Source organism: Nicotiana tabacum, chromosome 17, assembly GCF_000715075.1.
Source record: "Nicotiana tabacum cultivar K326 chromosome 17, ASM71507v2, whole genome shotgun sequence".
Lineage (NCBI taxonomy): Eukaryota > Viridiplantae > Streptophyta > Magnoliopsida > Solanales > Solanaceae > Nicotiana > Nicotiana tabacum.
This window is the reverse complement of record NC_134096.1, coordinates 141,926,721-141,936,526: the sequence shown is the minus strand read 5'-3', so window position 1 is coordinate 141,936,526 and position 9,806 is coordinate 141,926,721.

Below are 9,806 nucleotides of genomic sequence, written 5' to 3'. Positions count from 1 at the left end.
AAGTCTTCAGGCATCTGGTGTTTTTGCACGTGCGGCGCACAAAGCGCAGAAGCGGATATTGGAGGCATGGCTAGGGATCACAGGTGCGAGGGAATTTCCGCATCTACGATGCCTACAGATATGTTATACTAACCGCAGGTGCGGTGAATGACAACAGAAGCAGACAGTGCTCCGCAGGCGCGCACACGCAGGTGCGGCCCCCTTGCTGCAGATACGGTCCGAGTCCCCTTTAGTGATTTTTACACCTGCGATGGATTTCCCGCACGCGCGGTACCGCATGCGCGGTTGAAGGCTCGCAGAAGCGAGTTTACTGGGCAGAAAAGAGGTATTCGAGGGTTGATTACCCAATTCGATTTTGGGAGTTTGAGAGCTCGGTGTGAGGCGATGTTTTCGAGATTTCTTCAAGGAGATTGTTGGGGTAAATGGTTCTAACTCGGATTTGACTATATTTCATGAATCTATTGCTATTTTCATCATCTAATTAGGGATTTGAGTTGGAAATTTGGGGAAAACGGTAGAAACTTCATAGACTACAATTTTGAGTTTTGGAAGGTGATTTGAGGCCGGATTCGAGTAGTTCTTGTATGGTTAGACTTGTGAGTGAATGGGTAATCGTATTTTGTGACTTTTACCTGATTCTGAGACATGGGCCCGGGGAGACTTTTTGGGACGATTTTCTAATTTCTTGCTTTAGCTTTGATTTCATTAATTAGATTAATTTCTTATAGTTGTATTTATGGTATGAATTTGATTTTGGCTAGATTTGGGCCATTCAGAGTCAGATGTTCGGGGAAAAGGCATTGTTACCGATTGATTGAGCTTGATTCGAGGTAAGTGACTTGCCTAACCTTGTGTGGGGAAAATTCTCTTAGGATTTAGTACTGGCGTGATATGTGAGCGCCGTGTACGTAAGGTGACGAGTACGTACACGTGCTATTTGTTGAAAAACCCGATTTATTTTACTGAGTAGTAACATGTTTTCTCCTTTAATTTGAGTTATACCGTTTAAATGAGTATTAGTCTGTTTTCATTCTTAATTGAGCTATTCCAACATGCGTAGTTATCCTGATTAGCCTAATATCACATGTCTACGTTCTTTAATTGCTTATCTGAACTGTGTGAAACATGCCTAGTTGATTTTCTATTTTTCCTTGTTCTTTATCAGTCTTAACTGTAGAATTCTTGCTGTTAACTATGGTATTTATCGGTTGAGCTGTGTGTTTACTTTTGAGACTACGAGGCGGTTCCTCGGGAGTTCTCCCTGCATATTTACTTTAAGACTACGAGGCGGTTCCTCGGGAGTTCTCCCTGCATATTTACTTTTGAGACTATGAGGCGGTTCCTCAGGAGTTCTCCCTGCATATTTACTTTTGAGACTACGAGGCGGTTCCTCGGGAGTTCTCCCTGTATATTTACTTTTGAGACTACGAGGCGGTACCTCGGGAATTCTCCCTGCGTATATATTTTTGGACTATGAGACGGTATCTCGGGAGATCCCCTGCTGTTTATCCCTGTATGTTGCATTGTTATATCGTTGTGTTTTCTTTTTGTCAAATTCAAGTCTCTTATTATATTATTATATACCAGTGGGCCTGACCTCACCTCGTCACTACTCTACCGAGGTTAGGCTTGGCACTTACTGGGTACCGTTGTAGTGTACTCATGCTACTCTTGTACACATGTTTTTGTGTAGATTCAGGTACTTCTTATCAGCCCCGCTACTAGCTGAGAGTGCTTGCTGCTGTACGGAGACTTCAAGGTATATCTGCCGCATCCGTAGACCTCGAAGTCCCCCCATTTCCCTCCTATGCCATTTACCTTCCTTACTACTTTTATTAGACTCTGGTGTATAGAGATACTAGTTTTCCTCCTGTAGCTTGTGACCTATGATGTTTCGGGTCTTGGGAATACTGTGTATTATTAGAGTGTTGGTTGTTGTAAATGCCAAGCGGCATTGTTATCAGTTATTTAGTTATCTGTTACAGTTAGTTATTGAGTTTTGTTTCCATTTTTTGTTATTTCCATATCTTTTTTAGTCTTACCTAGTCGTAGAGACTAGGTTCCGTCACGACATCTTACGGAGGGAGAATTGGGTCATGACATTTGCCGAATGTGACTCTTTTCATGGCCGTAATTCGAGACCAATTGACTTGACCAGATCAGACATAATCTCTTGTGGATTTAAAATATTTAAGGACCTTACTTTTTATGTGTACGAACTCAAACGTCTCCAAGTCGCTTATATATTATTATCAAAGTTCCAATGGCTTCGTATTTTAAGTCGGTCGTGGCCATTCGTATTTAGGCCCTGCCTCATAGGCTTGGTGCCTCCGGTGACTCGTAAGCTTAAGGGTCTTTAGGTGGATAGGAGTGGTTTCGTGGACTCTTATTGCCTTTGGGGTTTCATGCCCCCGGTTAATGGTGGCCCGTGGGCCTAGGGGGTTTTGAACCCAACACTCGTTCTAAGTGACGTAACGATAGCATTGCTCGTGAGAACGCGGACCGATGAAACAAGAAGACAAATTTCTGAGTTTATTACTTTAAATGTAGTGTAAGTAATAGAAGATACAGAAGTTATCCGCCATGGCTAGAACGAGCTATGTGGGCATGGTTCCTTTGACCATATGTCCCTTACAATAAATCCTATTATTCAAGCTTTGGCTTTCGATATCGAATAAAATTGCCTTCCAAATTCCGATCTTAGATCTTCGGTTCTTGACTCAGGGTGAGATAGTCCCCTAGTACTTGAGGCTGAATTTAGAGGGCTCGAGTACTATTAATCCAATACAGGTAATCCGCAGTCCCCGGTTTTAGGCCGGTCTCCAAAATTAGAGTAGCACGCTTACTGTTTCCTCGTTAAAAACCTTGCTGTAAAACCCACTTCGGGAAAAATTGTTCGAAGGAAAAAAGAGTGCAACACGTACTTTCAGACCTAATCCTTGGACTTGACTTCGATTGAGTACCTATATGGGTTAGTCCAAAGCGTAATAAACCTTAAAGAAATTCATGTATTCATACCTTAGCAGTAGTACCGCTTTATGTGTGCCACATTCTAGTTGTTTGGGAGTTGTACACCATTTCCGGACTCAAGCTGGTACGAGCCTTTCCCAGTTATGCCAGTGACTCTGTACGGTCCCTCGTAGTTTGGACCTAGTTTCCCGTCATTCGTGTTTTTGATATGCAGTATGACTTTCTTCAATACCAAGTCCCCGACTTGGAAGTGTTGAAGGTTTGCTATTCGGTTGTAATAACTTTCCATTCACTGCTTTTAAGGTACTAACCGGACTAGGGCGATTTCTCGCCTTTCATCTGTGTAATGACCCGACTTGTCGTTTGTGAATTGGCATCCCGTTCAACGGTTTAAGGCACCGAGCAGCTTCGTAATATGTATTATGACTTGCATGTGCGGTTGAGTTTGGTTTTCGGAAAATTCGGAATTAAAATGAAAGAGCAATTCTTACTTTTGAAGCTTAAATGAAAAGAGTTGACCGGAGTTTTGACTTTTGAGAAAACGACTCCGAAATGGAATTTTGATGATTCTAATAGCTTCGTATGGTGATTTCGGACTTAGGCGTATGTCCAGAATTGGATTTGGAAGTTAGTAGGTGATTTCGCATTTTGGCAAAAGTTGGAAAATTTGATTCCAGAAATTGGAAAGGTCCATTATGTCATTTATAACTCGTGTGCAAAATTTGAAGTCATTCTGGATTGATATGATACGTTTTGGCATAAATTATAGAAGTTGGAAGATTTAAAAACTCATAATTCGATTCGAGGCATGATTCATAATTTTGACGTTGTTTGACGTGGTTTGAAGCCTCGACTAATTTTGTATTGTATTTTGGAACTTGTTAGTATACCTGGTTGGGGTCCCATGAGGCTCAGATGAGTTTTGGATGGGTTTTTAACGTGTATGGTGTTTTGTCATTGTTTGGAGCATAAGCATGTAATGATCCAACGGTCCATTTTTAGTTCTAGAGATCGAAATTCGATTTCGAGACTTCCGGGAGTTTGATAATGAATTATAGGAATGAATTGCTGGTGTAAACAAATTTGGTGCGCACCTTTAGCGACCGGATTTGGCACTTTTAACGACGAGAATTGGATTTTTAGCGACCAAATTAGTGTTTTTATTGGGCAGAAACTTAAGGACTAAAAATGGTCATTTCCTTCATTTCGTTTTGGATTTTTGGAGCACGGTTCTTGGGCAATTTTGAGGATTTCTTCAAGACTTCAACTTGGGTAAGTGTCCTATATTCGAAATTTATTATATTTCATAAATACATAGTTATATTCATCATTTAATTCGGATTTAAATAGAAGAAATTTGGGTTTTTGCAACATCTTTCAAAAAACAGAAATTTAAGATTTGGAGGTCGAGTTGTTATCGGAATTTGATAAAATTGGTATGGTTGAACTCGTATCGGAATGGGTGTTCGGATTTCGTGAAAATTCTGTCGGGTTCTGATAGGCAAGCCCCGTATTGACTTTCGGTTGACTTTTTAATGCGAAATTTTAAGTCGACGTTATATTATTCGGAATTATTTCAGATGAATTTTAATGAAGTTATACAACTAACTTGGATAGATTTGAGCTGTCCGGAGGTCAATTCAAGCAAGAAGGCTATTCTGGAATATCGGCCTAACTTCAAAAAGGTAAGTGTCTTGCCTAACCTTGAGTGGATGAATTACCCCTTAGGCATTGAGTCTTTTGTGGAAATTGTGTGGTTAAAAGCCGTGTACGCGAGGTGACGAGTACGTACTTGGGCTTATATGTACAAAATTTATTGGTTTAAAGTCTTAGGCATTTTTTATGTATTAAATTGGATAATTGTTGGCATTTATTAAATCCTCTATTTGCCATACCTCAAATCCTTGTTTGTCGAATATGTTTTTATATGATAATTTGGTGTGATTACCACTTCGATTTTTATGTGAATCCCATGTATTTGTTGAGTTGAAATTTCCTAGAAATAATTACTTAAAAAAGAGGCATTTGTATATTTATCTGAAATTTGGATTAAAGAAGGCGTTGTCCTGTGCTGAGCTATTATTCCATCCTTGTTATTGTTTTTGAGGTTTTATATATGTTGTGTGGAGCCTTGGGTTATTTGCTGTGAAATTAATTAATTTTATTGTACTTTTGGAAAGGTTGTGGCCTACGGGCAATTTGTAATTACGAGTTGATTATGTGGTGTTGTTGTGATAATCTTTTGTGTAAATTATTGTGTGATTTGGGTTACTGTTGTACGACATATAAGGGTGGCATTCCATTGTTAATATTATGCAGGTATAAGGGTGACATTTCATTGTTGTTATGTGTGTTGAGATATTGTCTAGGCGGAGTGATAAGGGAGGCTATTAAAAGGAGCGATAAGGGAGGCTATTAAACAGAGCGATAAGGGAGGCTATTAAACGGATCGACAAATGAGGCTATTATTGGAGTGATAAGGGTGGTTATAGGAGCGATAATGATGGCTATTATATGGAGTGATACGGGTGACTATAGGAGAGATAAATGTGGCTATTGTCAGGGATGATCTATGGTGTTGTGGGATTATTGTGTTGGTGATTTTTATGTAATGTTGTGATTTCCTTGTGATTTCTTTTATATCTTGTGCAACGTGTTTTGTTAATTCAGTAAATTTGATAACAGTCTAATACATATTGAAATTGTGAGCATGTGGCTATTGCCGGGTGGATTATGTTATTGGCACGTGAGTTGTCCGTGCGGTTGTGATATGAAATGTGGGCACGAGGTCCCGTGATATATAATGATTATGATATTGGCATGTGAGTTATCTGTGCAGTTGTGAAATGAGATGTAGGCATGAGTTTCCGCGAGTAAATGATGGTTTTATTATTGGCACGTGAGTTATTCGTGCGGATCTTATATATTGATATTTTGGCACGTGAGTTGCCCGTGCATATGTGATTAAAATATGGGCACGAGGTGACGTAGAAATATGAAAGTGGGTGAGACCCGTATTACGAAAATCTGAAAGTGGGCTGAGACCCGTATTTTTATGATTATGAAATGAGGTGTCACAGGGTGACTTTTATTTGAAAGAATTATATTCAAAAATATTATTTGAAAGAATTATATTGAAGGAAATTTATTTGAAAGAATTATATTCGAAATATATTTATTTGAAGGGAGTATATTCAAAATATATTAATTTGAAAGGATTATATTCTAAAGATTTTTATTTGAAAAACTTATAGATGAATGATTTGTATTTGAAGGACTTGATTACTTGGTTGTACTTGTGTTCATTATTCGTTTGAACAATATTTATGGTGTTCTTGTGGCCTTATTTTTTATATCCTTGATTGATTCTTGTTGCCATCATTGCTATTTTTCCCCGTTATTTTGTATGCTATATTGCACAGGTTATTAGACCAGTGAGTGTCTTGACTGTATCTCATCACTACTCCACAGAGGTTAGTCTTGATACTTACTGAGTACTGACCGTGGTGTACTCATACTACACTTCTGCACATTTTTGTTCAGAGCCAGGTACTGGAGATATTGGACTCGAGCAGAGTTAGTGTGTTGATCGCAAGGATTCAAGGTAGAGCTGCTTGGTCGTCGCTGTCCCTTAGAGTCTTTCCATTTTGTTGTACTATCAATTATTATTCGAACAGTATTGTATATTCGATCCTTGAGATCATTTCATATATTCAGTTAGAGTTCGTAACTCAGTATTACCAGTCTTGGGAGGTTGTTTAAATATTTTCGCTATTGGTTTTGAAAAAAATGTATTGAATTCAAAAAATAATGGCTTGAATTGTTATTATGATCGGCTTACTTAGTCTTAGAGACTAAGTGCCATCACGATGCATGTGGTGGGATTTTGGGTCGTGACAGTCTGCTAAATTTAGGCTTGTGGCCATGGCCTCGTCGTTGATGCCTCCATAGCATATCGAAATATTAAGCTCGATTCTTCCACTTCTACCGGAATCAAAGCCTATGCGCCGTAGACTAGGGATAACAGTGTTTCACCGTACTTGACCTCAAAGTTGTTCGGTATGCCCAAAGGACGTCGGGCAAAATTTCTTTCCACTTTCATTTTGAGTCGGTCAAACCTTTCTTCAGGTTTTGCAGTATAGTTTTGTTTGTTGACTCCGCTTGACCGTTCGCACTCAAGTGATAAAGGGTCGATAAAATCTTTTTGATTATGTGATCTTCGAAGAACTTATTGACCTTGTTGCCGATGAATTGTCTCCCGTTGTGACACGTAATCTCGGTTGATATCCCGAACCAGCATATTATATGATCCCAGATGAAGTCGATAACTTCTTTTTCTCTAACTCTCTCAAACGCTTGAGCTTCAACCCACTTGGAGAAGTAATATGTCATGAGCAAAATGTACTGCGCTTTTCTGGGTGCCCATGGTAAAGGGACTACGATGTCCACCCCCCACTTCATGAATGACCAAGGGGAAAGGACCGAGTGAAGCATCTCCCCTGGGTGGTAGATCAACGGGGCATGCCTTTGACATTTGTTACATTTTTTAACAAAGTCCTTCGCATCTTTGTCCATTTCGTTCCAGTAATATCCAGCCCTGATCAATTTCTGAACCAATGATTCCGCTCCCGGATGGTTTCCACAAGTACACTCGTGGACTTCCCGCATCACGTAATCGGTCTCCTTGGTCACCAAGCATCTTGCTTACGGTCCGAAAAATGACCTTCGGTATAGTTGGCCCCCAACTTAGCTGAACGTGGCTGCTTTAGTTCTAAGGGCCCTTGATTCTTTAGGATATGATGGCAGTTTCCCCTTCTGAAGGTAGTCTATATATTTGTTTCTCCAATCCCATGTCAAACTCGTTGAGTTTACCTCGGCATGACCTTCCCCTATCACTGAGCTCATCAATTGCACCAACATTCAGAGTTAAATTCATCGGAGTCAACTGACGATCCTAAGTTAGCCAAAGCATCAACCTCGCTATTTTGATCTCGGGGCACATGTTGTAATGTCTATTCGCTAAACTGATGTAACCCCACTTGTAATTTATCTAAGTATCTCCGCACGTCTTCTTTGACTTCAAACATTCCGTTGACTTGGTTAACAACGAGGAGAGAGTCGCACTTGGCTTCGATCACCTCAGCCCCCAGGATTTTAGACAGTTGTAGACCTACAATCATAGCCTCATATTTGGCTTCATTGTTAGTCAATTCCCAACCCATTCCCTTTCGCGTTGGAAGAACCATCCGTGAATAGGGTCCAGACCCCCGAGCTAGTCCCCGAGGCAAGTAATAATTCTTTATCGACCTCTGGGATCAAGGTCGGTGTGAAATTGGCCGCAAATTTTGAGACTTTATAGCTATTCGGGGTTTGTATTCAATATCGTACCCGCTAACCTCTACAGACCATTTTTCTAGCCGGCCTGAGAGCTCGGGTTTATGCATGACATTCCTTAGCGGATACGAGGTCACGATACATATAGGGTGACATTAAAAGTATGGTTTTAGTTTCCTAGATGCGCTTAACAAGGCAAGCGCTAATTTCTCTAGATGTGGATACATCATTTTGGCATCACATATGGTTCTACTAATATAATAGATAGGAAACTAAGTACCTTCTTCTTTCCGAACTAGGACACCACTTACTGCTACCTCGGAGGCTACCAAGTAAAGGTACAACGGCTCGTTCGCCTTTGGGGTGTGCAGCAAAAGAGGACTTGATAAGTATTGTTTGAGTTCTTCTAAAGCCTTTTGGCACTCCGGGGTCCAAGAGAAGTCGTTTTTTTCTTTAGTAAGGAGAAAAATTGGTGGATTTTATCTGATGACCTATAAATAAATCGGCCCAATGCGGTTATCCGCCCGGTCAGCCTCTGCATGCGTTGATGTTGTCAACCACGATGATATCTTCTATAGCATGTTGATACCCAATTTTTCCCTCATATTTTTAAAAATACATATATTCTTTCAAAATAGCATATTTGCATCATCATTTAGTTTACAAACCTACACAAGCATTTCCCCACAATTTTCCATAATTGTTAGAGCTTTAAATTAATTTTCTTATATTTTTATTATATAAATATCTAATAATTATCCTTTAAATTAGTTTGTGATGACTTAATTATCCAAAATTATTATTTTCATCCATAATACATGTTTCAAACATTTCTATTCTATTTTTTATAATTACATTAGCATTTGTAAGCTATTTATCTAATTTTGCAATAATGGCCTATGTTCTACAAATAATTGCGTTTATTATGTTATTTATGCCGAAGTATCATTTTTATATTTTTATAATATTTAGTTATTATTTTAAGTCATTATATTGTACAAGTAGCATTTTATTATCTTTTAGTTATTTTATAAATTATTTTTAAAATAATTATTGTGTATTTAATAGCTGGCCCAAAACATGCCAATTTTCGGATCTAAAACTACCCAGACCTCAGCCCAATTACCCCAAACCTTAGCCTAATTACCCCAAGCCCAATACTAATAACCCACTAACCCCAACCCGGTCGGTACCCGCTTTACACGACCCACCCCAGCTTTCTTTTAATCCTGGCCGTTGATCTCTCAAGATCAACGACCCACAATTAAACCCTCCCTTTAACTAACCTAACTCCTAACCCTAACCCCCATTAAACCTTTGCCTGCCGCCTCTGTATCCTCCCACCTCCCTTCTCCCTCCTTCAGAAACCCTATCCGCCTCCCCCTATCTTCTGCAAATCCGAGTAAATCATGGACTCCCTCTGTGATCTACTTACCTTTTATGTGTTACCTCATTATTGTCTATAAGATTATGACATTATATGGTACATTCCCCAATTTTGG